General features: G+C 35.4%; 1 protein-coding gene across 1 annotated transcript in view; it reads right to left on the reverse strand.

Moving 5' to 3' along the window:
- The window catches only part of GALNT13 (polypeptide N-acetylgalactosaminyltransferase 13), a 605,545-nt gene that overhangs the window by 105,513 nt on the left and 480,716 nt on the right, over positions 1 to 19,316 (reverse strand). The window lies entirely within an intron of this gene.

The following is a 19,316-nucleotide window of genomic DNA, read 5'->3' on the forward strand; positions in this document are numbered from 1 at the left end:
AGCCCCCATAGCCTCAGTTTCTTACCATGTAAATAAGAATACTACCTACTTCTGAGAGTTGTGCTGGACATGAAAGAAGGTCACACATACCACATGCCTACAGCACTATGTGGCTAGTCCCTTTTGCCTTCACTGAAAATCTATGAATAGAAACTTTGTCCATGATTTCAAGTTGGGCAGAATTGAAAAGACCAAACATTTTCCTTCTATGACTTTGTCTGACAATTTGAGCTCTTAATCGTATTTGCTCCAACATTATGAGCAAAGACAGTTGAGAAAAAACAAAATCTATAGGTGACATATTGATATGGAGAGACCAAATCTGACAACTGGTCAAATTACTGGAGATCAGATAATTTACAAAATAAAAAAAATTAGAGAGAAACATAATTGTAGATTTAAGTACATAAAAATTTAAAAATTAGATCCTCAAATTATGTTAAAAACTTTAAAAAGGCATTGGGAATAAAATATTATAACAAGCACGAAAGATCAAGTGGTATCGTCATCTTTTATACAGTATGTGCTCCCATGAATTGATAATCAATACACTAAGGTCCTGACAAATAAATGGGCAATAGCAAGGATACAGAGTGTATAGAAGAGGAAATACAACTACTGAACAAAGCAAAATCTCTAGAACTTATTAATCCAAGCATAGAAATTATAATAGCATTAATTACTTGTTAATTATTTTAATAATTAATAATTATTATTGCTGGTGATGATACCCAACGAAATGCTAACTTGCTAGCATTGTATTTTCCCTAACTTTCAAATTTTCTGTATAAGGTTACATTATTTTTAACTGGAATTGCTACTTAAAATAATTAGATATTAGATTAACAGCTTTGGAGTAGCTGACAAAAATTTTCATACCAGGATGAGAACACATGAAACCCATGGTTGGTTACTGTGCACAACAATTATGTATCAGATCTATTTTGATAATATTTCTAGAAGATGTAATTTGCATGGCTATTTGACGAGGGTCTAGGAGAGAATCTAGGTGGCATTAGGCAGTAAATACATGCAGTATTATATTTAAAAGCAGATTGTAAATATAGTGTTCTATGTGAATATAGGCTATTATTAGTGATATGTATTAGTCTGTTCTCATGCTGCTAATAAAGACATACCTGCGACTGGGTAATTTATAAAGGAAAGACATTTAATGGACTCACAGTTCCACATGGCGGGGGAGGCCTCACAATCATGGAGGAAGGCAAAAGGCACACCTTACATGGTGGCAGACAAGGGAAAATGAGAGCCAAGCAAAAGAGGAAACTCCTTATAAAATCATCAGATCTGATGAGACTTACTATCGTAAGAACCATGTCTATGATTGAATTATTTCCCACTGGCTCCCTCCCACAACATGGGGGAATTATGGGAGCTACAATTCAAGATGAGATTTGGGTAGGGACACAGCCAAACTATATAAGAAAATAACTTTAGAAATGGGAAGAAGGGTCAGTCTGTGAGAGAAAGGACAGATGGCTGACAGAGTAATTATATTTGTTGATATTTTCCTAGCATTTTATTTATTTAGTTTTTGGAAAGCATTTATTTCTCTTATTTAAAACAAACACATAAATATATATCTTAAATTCCTTCAATAATTCTATAAAACACACACATATATATATATCTCATTTCTCTTTTACAGATGAGAATATTAAGACTGACCGAGGTTAAATGGTTTCCCTAAATTCAGATGGCCAGTAAAGACTTGAGCTAGGCTTGAACCTGAGTCTCAGGACTAAAGGTTCTATGCTTTGTATGATGCTGGACTGTAGGAAAAAATAATATATGAGCTTTAATTATAGAGGACAGAGTGTTACTATAGGCTAAAATGGAAATTTTGAATAGAGGTTTAGGAAAATTTGGATGGGGTAGAGAGAGGAAAAATAATATCTACAAATGTTTTCTTTAGTTTTTATTCTCTTGAGAATTCAAGTGTAGCTAATAACTACTATATAGAATAGTGTAAATTTATAGAACATTTTCATTATCACAGAATGTTCTCTTGAGCAACAACTTTCCTAGATTATGGCTGCTTTTTCTAAGGAGGAAATCTTAACCTGGGGAACATGGAAAACAGCTGAACCGTTTGGTGAGCTTGAATCCTTTTGGGAGGTTATTCTTGATCTCAGGGACCATCTGTCTTTGCTCCAGGTGTTTCAGGATTGTTATTAACTTTCCAGCTACCAAGAGGTCAAGAAAGAACAGCAGTGGCAAGAATGTATCACTCATTAATCAGCGGTATCTTTAGGAGTGAAACACCCGTTTATCTAAGGTCTTTTTGAAAGCCTTATTTCAGGAGATGTACAAAAGCTGCTAAGAATTTCTGCCCTTGTGTCTCAATTCTCCATATAGTGGCTCCTAAGGCATTTCTAATTAGAGATAAAGTTGTAAAGCATGTGGAGTTTGTTTAGCAACAGCCACATATTCTGAGTTTCTTGTATTTTTGCCCCTATTTTTAGCCACACAGTGCTTGGAGTCCTAAAGTGTCCTCCAGTGGTCACGGATCCCATCAACAATTTCCAGTTAACTCTTCTAAAAGCTCATAATTAATCTTTCCTTCTCTCTCCCTCCATCTCGAATTCAAAATATACCTTTCCCAAATTATATTCTCTCTAGCAAATTGCACTAATTCTTATCTGTGCAATTTGTGATTAATAGTGGTGGCATAATGAGATGCTCTAGAAATAATAGAATTTAGATTTTCTGTTTGTGGGGGTGGTAGTATTGCAAGATTGTATCATTTAAAGGGAACAAAAACTAGAATAAGACCCAGGTCTGGTTGTTTCTCCACAATTTCTTAATTATGTATCCACAGGCATTATTAAACCACCTTGAGCCAGAATCTTCATAGGAAAAATTAAGACAACACTTACATCACAGGGTTTTTTGCAAAGATTAAATGGGATAATGGATTTAGATGTAAATCCATTCAACAATTTTTTCCCATGATGTCAAGGTAATATCTTCACCAGTTTTATTTTATTCCTTTGTGAAGGCACTGATGTCAGCTCAGGGCTGTTTTCTGCAGAAAAATTCTGATGTCCTTTAACACTGTCAGACTGTTATTTGTTAGTTGGAAGAAAAAAGGATGACAGAACAACATCATAATGGTTTGCTGGAAGTCTTTGTCAGGCCAGTCAACAAGCAAGAACTCCTACTTGTTAACGATGGAGTATTAATTTTCTTTAAATTTTGAAAATCCCCACTATGTGATTATGCAATTTGCAAACAGTCTTTTGTGTTTAAAAAGCAGACAATTTTAGATCTGAGCTTAATGACACTACCTAGTAAGGAATTTGTAAAGATCATAGAGACAGAATATATAAAATTCTTCTTAGAAACATATTCTAGGCCGGGCGCGGTGGCTCAAGCCTGTAATCCCAGCACTTTGGGAGGCCGAGACGGGCGGATCACGAGGTCAGGAGATCGAGACCATCCTGGCGAACATGGTGAAACCCCGTCTCTACTAAAAAAATACAAAAAAACTAGCCGGGCGAGGTGGCGGGCGCCTGTAATCCCAGCTACTCGGGAGGCTGAGGCAGGAGAATGGCGTAAACCCGGGAGGCGGAGCTGGCAGTGAGCTGAGATCCGGCCACTGCACTCCAGCCTGGGCGACAGAGCGAGACTCCGTCTCAAAAAAAAAAAAAAAAAAAAAAAAGAAACATATTCTATCAAGTAATGGGTCATAAGACTCACAAGGAGAGAGAAAACAGTGTTTTGAGCTGTATTCATATTCCAAGCCACTAAGGTGCCACTCGCTGAAATATTCTATCTATAAATAGATAGAAGTGACAGAATCACATATCCTCTCAAAATGCAAAATGTTCTTCTCAGGGGTTCAATTAGTCACAGTAAAAACAGTCAGAGCAGCTATCTTCCTAAGCTTGAATAGCTCATAAAGTTTTTTTAAAAAAATATTTTCATAATGTATTACCTCATTTCATGCAACCAAAATGCCTGGAAGGACTCCTGTCCTTTTCTGATTGTCAGTAATTAGGGATGAACTTGATTCACTGTACATATCAATGTTATAGCCATGATTTGAGATCACATATTCAAGAAGATCTGGGATCTTCAAGATCTCAACATAGGTAAGTTTCATTCAAGTCAAAAAACTGTGCAACAAAAGGCATGCTGGGCAGGGGCATGCCTGTAGTTTACTGACTGACTTGATGTAAGTTGCAAACATTAGTAATGAATACTCAAATATACGCTTTAAAAAAATAAAAGCTCTACCACTCTATTGTATAACAGTAGGCTTATGAGATCACAGGCTAATTGTATCTATTGCATAATGAAGTTGCTTGCTTGCCAGTTGGAAAATTTCTTAATGTGGCATTCACCGTTTTATCTCCAGTAACAACCACTTTCTTAAAATAAGTTTATGAATGAGCAAATCTATGTATTTACTAAGTCGTTCCCCTTCCCTCAACAGATAGCTCCAATCTCTTGAGGCAGGTAACAATTCCTTAACATTTTCTTTTTAAAACTAATTTCACTGAGTTTTCAAATCTAAATCTCAGAATATCCTCCAAGTCTCTGGTATCTTCCTTGAGACCTGGCTGGAAAGAGAGTTGATGCCCCACGTTTAGCTCTACAGTGCAGGGCAGGGTTTGTGGTAAAGTAAAAGAGATCCCAGACGTAAAACCCAGATCCACCCAAGTTTGTATTCTCATAATGTCTTTGCTCTCTGTGATCCTTGACTTCTTTGTCTCTAAAATGGGCGTGGCAAATTAATACTAAATATAATGCTTGCAGTGTACTTGGTAAACAGATGTTCAAATATGGTCCTAAGAACAGTGAGCTTATCTCAGGCAAATGAAGCAGTGAGCTCCATAAGAAAAAATGCTTTAAATATTTTAAAACTTAAATGCCCTAAGAAATCTCACACGTGTACACACACACATACACACTCTTAATTATATAATATACTTTACTGTATATATAGATACAACTGTATAAAATTGTATAAACCAGTGGTTGGCAAATTTGTCTGTGAAGGACCAGAGAGTAAATAGCCTTTGTGAGACATACAGTCTCTATTGTACCTATTCAACTTTGCTGTTGTAGAGCTGAGACAGTCATACATAACACAGAAACAAATAAACATGTGTGTTGTAATTAAAGGTTTTTATGAACACTGAAATCTGAATTTGATAGAATTTTGATAATTTCAGTTGATTTTAAAAAGTCATTTAGAAATGTACAATGTGAAAAGTTCTCAGTTCATAGGCCATAAAACAAAACAAACAAAAACAGACAGCAGCCTGGATTTGTTCTACAGCCATAGTTAACCTCTGGTATAAACCAAGCCACATATACTGAAATTTAGAGGTATTTTAAGGAGTTTAATGTTTACAGTTTGTCTTATGTGCTGACTTAAGAACTCAATCACCTTTTGAGAGGTGAATTAACTCTTTTATTGTTAGTATCTTTGAATTACCTGAGTACTCAACCCTTATTAGATCATTTTTTCCTACCTCCATTCTCTTGGTGAGCTCATCTATTGTGCCCTGATCTTAAAATTATGTAAACATTGATGGATTCCAAATGTGTATCTCCAGCCTGAACTTTTTTCCTAAAACCTGGACTCCATTTGAATGAAGATGTTGAGTTTTTATTATACAATTACATCTCAAACTGAACATATCCAAAACTAAACTCAATCTTCTTCCTAAACCAGTCTCTTCCCCAAGTCTTTCCATCCCAATCTTCCTTCTATTTGTTCAGGCTCAAAAGTTTGAGTCATATTTATACGTTTGTCTTATAACACATATCCATTCCACCTGCAAACACTCTTGGCTCTATCTTTGGGAAATATATCTCAAATACAATCATTTCAAGACATCTGTTACTATTATAATCTCTCACTTAGATTTTTGCAATAAACTACCAACTGCTCTTGATGTTATACCCTCAGCTATTTACAGTCTATTTTCCATAGAAGATTCAGAGTGATTTCTTACAAGTTAGATCATGTCACTCCTTTGTCCAGAATAGGAAATGATTTTCTCAGAAAAATATGCCAGAGTACTTGCTGTGTCCTACAAAGCCCTATATCAGTGGCCTATGTGCTTCTTTTCCTCTCCTCCTTTCTCAACTTGTCTGACCTCATGTTCCACAACTTCTTACTTTGCTGCAGCCACATGGGTCTCCTTGATATTTTTCAGGCATGACAGTCCCACCTATGTCTGGAATACACTATCTTTTTTTGTAACAAAGTTTTTTGTTTAACCATTATTTTCCCAATGAGGCATTCCCTGATTATGGATCTTTTAACACTGCATTCCACACCTCCATCTCAGCAGCTTCATTTTTCTCCATCATGTTGTCATCACTTAATGTATATTGCACCTTTTAGCTATTTAAATCATTGCCACTAGAATGTAAACTCTATATAAGAGCAGATTTTTTTTTTTTTTTTTTTTTTTTTTTACCTGTTTCACTGTGGCTCTCTCTAGTAACAAAGAAAGGTACCTGACACAGTAAGAATTTAAAATACGTTTGCTGGATAAGTGAACATCTTTTGTTACTGGCATTGTGGGTGATCGTTTTTTCCTTTGTATATGCCTGCATCTTTTATTAGAAAGGGGAAAAAAAGCTAGTGCAGACTTTAAAATCAAGATACACAAATGTTAGGTTCTAGCCCTTGATATGTTACTTTATATGTGTGTCTTCTTGGATCGGTTCAAAAGTCTATGACTTGAAATTTTTATCTCTGTAACTAAAATATCTATGTATTATATATGAATATATGCATAAATGTACACATATACATGCACATACTACACACACATACATGCACACACACACACACACACACAAGAACAAAGATATCTATGACTGCCTAACTTACCTATTATTGGAAGGATAAAATCTGATAAATGTGTTAAGGATATTTGGTAAACTATTAGTTGTTCAATGTTAGATTATTACCAAGGGAGGATACTATATATTTTTACACTAATCATTTTAGGCTAAGCAATAACTCAATTACATTTACATATTTATTTTTGTCCCATGGACTTTGTAATGTGAATTTAATGTGGGACTAGTTCTCAATCTAAATTTAGGATAATGGTATGATTTTTTCTTCAGCTATGGAAGAAAAGGAAGAAGAGACTTGAAAAAAAATCCTTCTTACCATCAATAGCAATATATTACATCAGGGAACACAAGGAATAATAAAGAAATGAATCAAAAAACCATTTTATTAAATTGAAGTCATCATCAAGAAAACTCAGTGTGAAGTGACATTAAGAGCCAAACAATTTTCCTGCATTGCATTTGGAGAATATATGTATGTTTTATCAATGAGAAGGGCCAGGCGCAGTGGCATGCACTGTAGTTCCCAGCTACACGAAAGGCTGAAGTGGGATGATCATTTGAGCTCAGGAGTTCTAATCCTTCTGCGTAACATAGTGAGACCTTGTCTCTAAAAGGTAAATAGGTAAATAAATGAAGAGGGATGAGAAAAGAGGATTAAGGAAGATGCAAGTAGAACATAAAGAATGAGGGAAACTTATTTTAACCAAGTTAGAGAGTTGGAGCAATAGAGATCTGCACAGCCAATGGAAATACTATGCCTAGATGTCCTAAGAAATGTCAGAGTCTATTATTTGAAGGCCATATACAACATTCTGATTCTTTCCATGTTTACCATTTTGAAGACAGAATTAGAATATTAGAATAGACACTTTTGAAAATCAGTTTGTATAATATGACCAAATACTGTATATTATACAATATAATATGACTGCAAAATACCTCTGTGGTAAAAAACATAAAATATATATTTACAAAACATGCATTGCAGCTGAGAGTATATTTCACCTGCTGATAAACCTCTAGTAGTTTGAACATAAAATCCTTTCCAGCCACTCACTGCAAAACAAGTCATCAATTTGAGAAAATCTGGCATATACAAAGAGAAAGCTCAGGTACCAAAACTGATCAAAATAAAATTTTTTACTACTAAAAGCAGTTCAAATGATTCCTTGGAAATCAGAATTTAAATCAATAATTTAAAAAACCTAATGATTTAATATCCATTGTCACTAAAGTAGATACCCATTTCTGTGTGTGAACTCAACCCAAGTCAATATTAAAACTCTTTGTAAAACTTCATAGCAAATGCTATTCCTTATATTCATTTAATTATTTCCAATCAAACATACTTCTATAAGAAGAATTATATTTTAAAATTCCTGCAGTTTCCTTCCAAATAATGAATATATTTCAAACACCACATTTGGCCAACACAGTCCTTATTAACAGAGGGTGGTAAGTACTAAAATACATCATAGAGTTCTTAATTCTAGCCTAAAGTACACTCATTATTTTTTTGAGTCACCCAAAGAAAAATCTGTTACTTATCCCAAGTTCCTCCAAATTAGAAACAACCAATGATACAACAGTATTATTATAGTTAAGACTAAGGGAAACCTGAAAGTGGAGAAACCATCCTATATAGAAGACAGAAAATAATGATAGATATAGCAACTGCATATTAGTTACTTTTGATTTTGAAATATTTTAATAGAAACTGAGAAATCCACACCAGTATAATGTATTTGAAAATGAAATTCAGAGTGTCAGTTAAATAAAAGGAGGATGTGGGTCTGATTTTGCCCATGATTAAATGCCTAGTATGTAGTAGATGCTTGGTAAACATTTGCCTAATGAGTTAATAAACAATTTTTACAACCGTATTACCTTTGGTCTAATTTCTTTTCTCCAAAGTGCATTATGCACCTCTGCTCAGTATTTAAAAATATCATATTTAAAACCAATTTGCATTAACCATGTCTTTCTATTTTCTATGTTCTGATACTTTGAGGTATAAGGCCCTGCAGACCCTTTTTAGCCAATTCCTAGATATAGTAGAAAACTCATGAGGGAGCCTGTCTTTCAAATGCAAACCAACCATGACAGAGGCCACACCTTAACTACCTTCTCTATAGGGCTTTCAAATTCTGGGCCATTATCCACCAGACCTAAATTTCCCAGGGCCTGGTACCAGACAACTAGGAACTGTCCTTATGCCTACAGAAATTATTCCAAACTAGTTGATCTTAAACCTGGTTATTACTCATTTCTTCTCATGGAAACCATAATAGAGGCTCTTGCCCACATTTTACCACCTCTCTCTGCCTCCTGACTGACCCTGGGGCTGCTCCATGTGGCCCTGCATGGTGTGCCATTCCTCCTGTTTCCAGGAATCTGAGTACAGTAAAACTCCTCCTTCAAGACAGTAATTTCCATGTCTGCCTGTCTGGCCATCCCTAATTGAAACAAATCCTAGGTAGCCTTAAAACATAATTCCTCAGTGAAAATGTTTCTATTCATAATGCTGGCAACGAAACAACTCCACATATGGGAAAAAGGATGGAAAAAAAAGACTTTTCACCTATAAAGTTGACTAAAATTTTAAATTGGTTATTCTGTATATAATTTGGTACAAACTCTCTATAGAACACTTTGGTAATACTTAAACCAATATTGCAGCAATTAACACAGCTTCTAATTAAAAAAAAAAAAACCTAGCTAAAATGCCTAATGGAATAGTGTGCTGTTAAAAATATATTATGTGAAAGTTGATCACGCAAACTAGATTATTTTTATCATACTCAACTAAATCAGAGTCTAGAGGCCAGAGGGACAAGGCACTCAGGGCACACAGCATTGCTCTAGCAAAGAAATTCTCTGCAAGTCTGGCTGTGGAAACTGCCTGTTATAACCTGAGACCAGTTTTATCTATAACTACTGAGACAACTTGCTACAAGTCTAGGACTAATTTTGCTTGCTGTCGTCACCCACCAATTAAGCTTGCCAGTTCCCCTAAAACTTTACTAATACAAATGAGCTTTCTCTCAGATCACCACCAACATTCTTTTTTATAATACCTCCAATTTTCTCTTGTTCTTCAGACCACCTGGCCTCTACGTATGCCTCAAATTGCAATTCTTTCTTCCCAAAAAGAATGTTAAATTTAGATTTGTGTTTACATTTTTATTTTGACTTGGGCAATTAATATATACTATATATGTTATATATGGCTTATATATTGCTCAAAAATATTTAAAAATTATAATTCCATATTTATAACAAAATGTACATTTAAATATTAATACAACAAAAGCTGAAATGCTAGGCACTAAAATGTTAATTATCGCTATGTGTTATGCTTATGGGTTTAAAATATTTTATTTTAAATTTTAAAACATTTCAAAAATGGAGAAATTAAACTATATACCCAAGATCTAGATGTAACAAAGTCAATCGTTTGAACATATTAACTTCAGAGTTTTCTGTCTTTTTAAAAAATAAAACATTTGAAATATAGCTAAAAGCTTCACTTAATCCTTTTCCTTCCTCATAATTTACCAATAAAGCAATTATCATTTATATGCACTTTTTAGAAAGGTTTCTACAGTGAACATATATTATTCTGTAATCAGTAAGACCACATTTTAAGTTTACCTGGTGTGGTATTACAACGTCTCTTCATACTGAACTAACATTAGCCTGAATCACTATATTCCATTTTACAAATTATTAACTCAGCACTTCAATTTAAACCTTGCCCTTAACTTGGAATGCCTGTTATGTGGGGCCTGGCACTCTACCAGAGACTGCCAGGCATATCAGGCATATTTTAACAGGCATACATGTATATTTTTTGTAGAGAAATAATTTAACAATTTAAAAATTATATTAATAATTGGAGAAGGTATATTTGAAAAGTTACTATGATTATAATTTCTGCTTAGATGTTATTCAGAAAATTGAACCAGAAAAAAATCTAATATTCCAGACAAAATAGGATTCTTATCTCAGTGGTTTACCCAGTTGAGTACCAAAAGGACCTTGTAGTCAAGAAATACCACTGCAGAGTGCTAAGTTAACTAGAAGTAATTTCACTGTAGATTTCCTTAATAATAAGTGTTAGGACATTAAAACTTTAAACAACCACAACCAAATTCCAAGTTATAATTACTATTACTACAAAGAGCTTTTACTCAGAAAATAAATTTGACCATTGTGAAACTAATTTTATAATTATAGTAAAAAAGACTTGTGGTTTTATTATTTGCTTAAAAGGACATTTTCCAGGATTTCTGAATTCAAAATTAAATTCTAAAAGCATTATTTAAATAGAACCATACTTTAAATAAAATGCTTTGCCAACACAGTAACTTTGCGTTTCTTTCCGTGCTTAATAAGAGATTCTAAATGAAATGAGTACTATTGATTTGAAATTTAAATTGGCCCCTGTGGTCTCATGAATGAGCTGGAAGCCAAGAATATCTCTGATGTGAATGCAGTAATCTTCACTGATGGGCACTGGTTTCTAATTGTCTGGATTGGGAAAGCCCTGTGGTGTTCCTGATGATCACTAAGTAGGTTAGGCTAGGACCACTTTCAAAAGACCAGTCTGTGGCTCTGGTCTTCATAAACTGCATTGATTATTTAAAATATCTCTACCATTAACCATTTGGATTGCCCCACACAATCTGTTCTTTTAATCCCAAACAAAGCAAGGAGCTTATTTAATCAACTAGACTTGTAGGTGTGCTAGAAAGTTTTATATGTGGATGACACTGGATTCTTTCTCTAATCCACAATTCATGTGGATTCGGTCTTTTGGTATTCTGTATTTGTCACTAATCCTAACAGTTATATGCATTTTTATATATTAGTCACTTTTTTTTTTTTTTTTTTTTTTTGAGACAGAGTCTCGCTCTGTAGCCCAGGCTGGAGTGCGGTGGCCGGATCTCAGCTCACTGCAAGCTCCGCCTCCCGGGTTTACGCCATTCTCCTGCCTCAGCCTCCGGAGTAGCTGAGACTACAGGCGCCCGCCACCTCGCCCCGCTAGTTTTTTGTATTTTTTAGTAGAGACGGGGTTTCACCGTGTTAGCCAGAATGGTCTCGATCTCCTGACCTCGTGATCCGCCCGTCTCGGCCTCCCAAAAGTGCTGGGATTACAGGCTTGAGCCACCGCGCCCGGCCTATATATTAGTCACTTTTTAATTCCTAAAAGATTTCTAACGAAGTACCAATACCTAATGTGTAAACACTAAAAAAAAAAAAAAAAAAAAAAAAAAAAAATACATAAATTTAGACTTAGTGGAAATATAAGAGATAAAGTTGCCAAATCAAGAGGAAACTTGCTTCTTCTGGTTATATTTGTTACTTATTCCAGCAGTTTAACTTCTAGTAATTTACATATTAAGAATGGACAAACATTTACTTTAAAAATATTCATTGTTGGCAGGGCGCGGAGGCTCAAGCCTGTAATCCCAGCACTTTGGGAGGCCGAGACGGGCGGATCACAAGGTCAGGAGATCGAGACCATCCTGGCTAACACAGAGAAACCCCATCTCTACTAAAAAATACAAAAAAACTAGCCGGGCGAGGTGGCGGGCGCCTGTAGTCTCAGCTACTCGGGAGGCTGAGGCAGGAGAATGGCGTAAACTCGGGAGGTGGCGCTTGCAGTGAGCTGAGATCCGGCCACTGCACTCCAGTCTGGGCGACAGAGCGAGAGTACGTCTCAAAAAAAAAAAAAAAAAAAAAAAAAAAAAAAAAAAAAAAAAGGCATTGTTTTGCTGTTTATAACAGATTTACATAGCTGAGAATCCTAGTAATGAGGGTTTGGATAAATAAATAAATAATTAATTAATGAAGCATAAATATAACTTCTAACAAAAAATGTTCAATGTATATAAGTTGTTTTTTCCTCTACCTAGAGGAACAACAAAGGGCCATTACAGAGACGGGTCCCAGGAGTCTATTGTATTTAATATCCTTAGTGTTTTGGCAGTGTAAAAACTCACCTATATAACAGGAAACTTACTTGTGAGAGAAAAGTGGATTTTATTTTTCCAGAAAGCAGAAAATTCTCCAGCCCCTGAAAAGGGGAGAAAACACATTTGGAACAATGTAAAAGAATTACACTGCCTTTGTAATAGTGACATTATTTTAGATAATTGGTTAAGGCTAAGGAGTTGAAAATCCTGAGCTGGAATAAAATTAGATAGCTCTGCTCACTTGTCAATAAATTTGAGTTATGATGAAATGTATATTAATAATGCCTTTTGCTGTCAAATCGTGACTCCATTCTTTTTTATCTTCAACAGTTGTTGAACAAAAGTTTATACCCCCACATCTTCTTTAATGCTACCACATAGAAGTAAATAAAGTCAAGTAAATAAGCAATTAGGATGCAGTTGAAAAGTAGGGTATAGAATGAAAATGTGCAAGAGAACATATAGGAAGTCTTCTGAAAATACTTGATAGGAGCTCATAATAGTTTTTCTGAGTGAAGTGACTTTTATACTGAGCAGAAGTTAGCTAGAGTAAAAGAAGACTATTGGGAAAATGTAGTTTTTCTGCCAGAAGGATCACAGTTTGTCCCTGCAGAGAATTAAGAGTATGATGCTGTCTAGGAACCAAAACTGAGAAATTTAGTATCATTGGAAGAATTAAGCAGCATCCTGAAATTTATCTCAAAGGGCAACTGGGTGTGAGTTAAGGAAGCAGGTGGAAAATGAATCACTCTGGCTGTTATATGGAAAAGGAATTGGAGTGGAGAGAAGATTAGAGGATGCAAGGTATATTATAATAAACCAAGCATAAAATGTTGATTGCCCCAATCTGTGTAGTGAGAATGGAGAGATATACACAAAGTCCAGGCATATTTTGGAGTTAGAAAAAACAAACTGTAGTGATTTCTAGAAAGTCTGTAATTGAGAAGAATGATGGCAAGTTTTCTGATGCAAGCAAATAAGTAGTTACTGCCTTTGTCCGAAATGGGTACCCCACAAAACTCTTGATGTAGTGGAGGTTGGATGATCAGAACTTAAAACCACATCAGCTATTCAACATTGCTCTCTCCATCATATTTACAGCTTAAAATTTCTGTAGTATTGATAATACTTTCAGTTCCAATTTAGTTTAAAGGTTGTCTATTGATTTCATAGACATAAAGGAGTTATCTTGGTGGATGCTACGTGAATTTATAATGAACTTATAGGGTGTCTAATGCTATTGCATCCTATAGTTTTTCATAAGGCAGGTAGAAAGAAATTATCAATGTAATAGTAAAACGTGAGTTCAAAATTTTTTTCAGACTAGCCTAAGGAATCATATCTCTCACATTATTTGAATGAACAAAGTATTGTATTTCTCTGTTACGGCAAAGAAAATCTTATGGGGTATCTTCTAGAATGTCAATTGTAAAGGAGATAGAATGGAACGTTTTAACATCATACAACAGAGAAAAAAAAAAGTCATCCGTGAGGAAACATAACAGAGTTCAAAAGGAATATAAATGACTGCCTGTGTGATTGACAACTTCAACATAATGAACTCAGCTGTCTGTGAAGCTTTGCAAGTTACTACAATTGTAGAAATAGGCCAGTTTGATATAATCTTCCATGATTAGTATCCAAGCAAAGACACTGGATTATTTTCATTTGTTAAAATAAAAGCCTAGTCTCAAATGAAGCATGAGCTGCCACTTGCAGATTTAGTAGAACAACTATCATTTTCTCTTAACAGGGAGAAATAGCCATCATTTTAATTTGTCTAGGAGGAGGGATAAGCTGCCAACTCCCTTTACAATAGCAGGAGCTGTGCATTTATAACTGCTATTAGTCATTGCCCAACTGATACTTTGAAACATTTTTCACCATTTCTTTTATAGTTAAACAGGTATAAAGAATTCATTGCTATTTCAAGTGAATTAAAAGTTAATATAAAATAGGGGAAAGACAAGTCATTGAAAATGTTTTGCACAATTGAAGATGTGCAATTTGTTTTTGCTTTCATCAATTATTTTGTTCAACAAATGGCATATGAGAAACATTATTTCAAACCCAATAATGTAATTGAATTTCCTACTTTCAAAGAATAAAGCTTTCTAGATAAAACAGTTATACATGTTCTTTAATGCAGGACTAGAATCCCTGGCTACAGAATCACTTTGTATAATCAATAAAATAACTGTTTTAATAATTCATATTTATTTTATAAAATGAACATGTATCTATTTAGAAAATATTTATGTATTTTTACATGTATGTATATAGTTATTTATATATAGTTACAAATACAACTATAACTCCAATATCAGTGATAATCACTGAAAATTCTTGCATTTATTTTCTAACCTCTAGGTTTCCTTAGGCTCTACTGAGTCACAGGTGCAGAGCTAGGGGCGTCCTGGCAATACAGAAAGGAAAAGACGGGGAGCCTAGAAATCTTTCCTTGTTTAGGGGGAAGGTAGGCTCATAAAAAGGTCATTATAAAGTCATGTGACATTTGAAAACCAAGGTAACTACAGAAGCATTCTCCAGAAGCATTGAGAATGAAGTGATTAATTCTACTTAGGAAAAGGAGATATGATATGTAGGGAAGCTTCCAAGAGGCATACACCTATGGGCTTTTTGTATTACTACAAAACATTCAGATAACTGAAAGCAGTGAGAATACGTATATGAGAAGATAGATTTCTTATTCTTCATTTGCTTTTATCACATAAGAAAACTGATGGCTTTTTAGCATTTGCCTTTAGGATTGAGTTAAATATCATTTCATAACTCTGCTCAATTTCAACCAGTAACATTTCTCTGGGAAAGAGGAGGCACTGGCCACAGCTACTGGCAAAATTGCAAACAGGGCAACCAGCTCAGATAGCCAGAAGAGAGATTCAAGTTCTGGAGAGATCTGTTGCTGGGTAGAAAACTGTAAGAGGTAGGTGTCTTATAAAGAGGCTCCTCAACTTGTTGGTTTGAGCATTCAGTGCATAGACAAATGGGTCCCATAAAGATTATTTTTTAAAATTTCATTTTAAAACCATGCAGGAGGGCTTTATAGACCACATATCATGTCTTTTTAACATCTTACCTGATTAGATACTCAGTTTTTTATGTGGAATAGCAAGGGGCAGAATTGGTTTCCATTTTACAGATAGAGGTTGCTGAGGAGACTCAGATTCAAGAATTTATCAAAACTAGGGAACTCTTCTAACAACCAAGCTTTGGACATTCTGGCCTCAAGGTCAGCATTTATGTTTGTTATTTTTAGGCTCAGCAGAGGTAGAAAACACAATCTCTCTGTCTCTTATAAAACATATGTACTCAATGACAACCTCAGTTCTTTTCTCCTTCAGTTTTTCCTTTTTACTTTTTTGAGATAAAAGAAAAGGTCATAAGGGTATATAAAGATACAGAGGCTAAGTGTGTCTGGATTGCTATCCATGTGTGAGAAGCATGGTATTTTGAATGCCAGAGGTAATAGCTTCAAATATTTTCCATAAATTATTCAACCCAGTACAACAGCATTCAAGCCTGAAATAGATCACATGGAGACAGCACATTGCTATTCAGATTATTCAAACCAGTCAAATGAATTTATTGCTTAATGAAGATTGCCTTGGGCATTTGCTTCCAGAGCTCTTGTGTCTTTCACAAATAACACATTTACAGTTTTCTATTTCTGTAGCAAGAAGTGGCTATCAGCTTATTCCAAGAGCTAGATGTATGGGGTTGTGGAGAAAAAAAAGTTTAAAAAACCATTTAAAATTAGTACTCACTACTCTGAGACAGATGCCCACATGTAATGTATCCTAGTTAATAAACTCACATATCAAAACTACATAAAATAGTATATTAACGTTACTTTGTCAAAATTAGATACCTTTAGCTTCCTCTGAACTAACTCCCTAGAAATTTATTTTCATGAAAATTTCATGACAGGCACAGTGCGTCACACCTGTCATCCTAGCATTTTGGAAGGCTGAGGTAGAACTCATGACTAGGAGTTTGAGACCAGCCTGAGCAATATGGCAAGACCCTGGCTCTACATTAAAAAAAAAAATTGTGGGCATGGTGGCATACACCTGTGTTCCCAGCTACTGGGGAGGCTAAGGTGGGAGGATGGCTTGAGCCCAGGAGTTGAAGACTGCAGTGAGCTATGATAATTCTACCGCACTCCAAACCAGGCAACGTGTTACTTGCAATGAAGAGTGCTTTTAATAGAATATAGGGGAACAGTTTAAAAAAAAAAAAAAAAAAAAAGGAGTTACTGAATAGACTTTTTTCAGTGGAGATTATTTCAGATGATAATCTTTTCAACTTGTTGCCACATATTTCCCCCTTCTCTAAAGCTTGTATTACTTTTATCTCATGTATAGCCACTGCCTTGATTAAATTTTTATTTTGCATAGCATTTTAATAAGAATATGGCATAATATTGTGAAGGAGATGTTATAAAGGGAATATTTATAATAAGATGTAAGTTTTTTTTTGAAGTCCTCATGTTTATAAACATATGAAACAGTGTCCAGGCATATTAATTACTCCAGGTCTACTCCTTCTATATCTTTTGTCCTTATCACTCTTCCAGCTGAGACTAGGGAAATCATAAATTATGAATGAAAATTAAGTTGTACTACAATTCCTTTGACTTTACATATCAAAGGGGATTTAAAAATAGTAGAAACTTATTAACGTGAGGAAGGGTTATGTTGTTTAAATTTAGAACATGATTTAGTTATTTGAACCTGTACAGTTTCAGGTTCACGATATTGGACAGCATAATGGAACCCACTGTAAACTTGGGTTTAGAATAAACTATGAATTTTTGATCCTTGGCATAGCATGGTCTGAGTGAAATGTTAATATCCTATTAAGATCTGTTTCAGAGATTTCTGGAAGAAAGTGCTGAATGGCCAAATCACTGGTCCCTGGATAATCAGAGGGAGCAGGGGAGGAGCATTATCAAGCTGGGAATCAGAGAAGCTTCTCTTAGTTAACCACAGCCTAGTCAGTTAAGAGAGAAAAGAGAAATCAGCTGTATATAAATTAGGGCGCAAGGTGATTACTATCTGTCTGTTTTACCATATTTAGCTTTGGCCAACAGGTAAAGGAACATGAGAACACATATTTGTTTCATTGTCTTTGTGGTTCTCCCCTTCCCTGGCTGTGGAAGAAGGCATTGCAAATTTGACTGGTCTCAGTTCCCAAATACTCCTTGAGAGTGTTATACTAACGAATGGATTTCCTGGACTAGACAATCAGGAATGGAGGCTTTAGTCTCTCCAGCACTTTCTGCTCCCTTGTGGTTAGAAAACATGTGCTGGTCATTCTCTACTTAAAATGCATTTTTAAAATTTACTAGCCTGGGTTCCTAGATGAGATTGTGTCTCCTTGCTTTGAGGATGGGTGCATATCATCTGCTTGGCTATCATAAGGTGATGTGTATTTCCCATTTGGCTATTATTTTCTTGTGTGTATAGGACTTCCACTGGGAACTAATTGGCTGATGTCTTAGTCTATTTAATGTTTCTATAAAGAAATACCTGAGGCTGGGTAATTTATAAAGAAAAGAGGTTTACTTGGCTCATGGTTCTGTGGGCTGTACCAGAGCATTACACCAGAATCTTTCTGGTGAGGGCCTCAGGCTGTTTTCGACCACAGCAGAAGGTGAAAGGGAGCCATTCTGTACAGAGATCACATGAAAGAGAGAAAGCAAGAGGCAAAGGTGTGGTGCCAGGCCCTTTTTAACAACCAGCTCTCTCAGGAACTAAGAGTAAGAACTCACTCACACCCCTCCCCTAGGAAGGACATTCATCCATTCTTGAGGGATACACCCCCATGACCCAAACACCTCCCATTAGGCTCTACCTCCAACACTGGGATCAAATTTTAAGATGAAGTTTGAGGGGACAAATATCCCAACTATAGCAGCTTGGATATGAAGTGGGTTGCAGTATAAGAAATTCACCATGTCTTCTGTTTCCAAAATGTGAAAAACTAGATGTCCAGAGAAACCAAACTGGCAAAAGCAAAGCACATTCAAAAACCCAAAACACTGATAACCATGTAAAAAACTGATAAATTTGACTATATTTTTAAAATAACTTTAATGAACAACATTCTAAAGAATAAAATTTCAGGCTGGGCGCGGTGGCTCACGCCTGTAATCCCAGCACTTTGTGAGGCTGACGTGGGTAGATCACCTGAGGTCAGGAGTTCAAGACCAGCCTGACCAATATGGTGAAACCCTGTCTCTACTAATACAAAAATTAGCCTGGCATGGTGGCAAACACCTGTAGTCCCAACTACTTGGGAGGTTGAGGCAGGAGAATCACTTGAGCCCAGGAGGCAAAGGTTGTAGTGAGCCAAGATTGCGCCATTGCACTTCAGCCTGGGTGACAGAGCTAGACTCATCTCAACAAAAAGAAAAAAAGAATCAAATTGCAAACCACAAACTGGGTAGAAACA

Source organism: Rhinopithecus roxellana, chromosome 14 (genome assembly GCF_007565055.1).
Source record: "Rhinopithecus roxellana isolate Shanxi Qingling chromosome 14, ASM756505v1, whole genome shotgun sequence".
In the NCBI taxonomy this organism is placed as follows: domain Eukaryota; kingdom Metazoa; phylum Chordata; class Mammalia; order Primates; family Cercopithecidae; genus Rhinopithecus; species Rhinopithecus roxellana.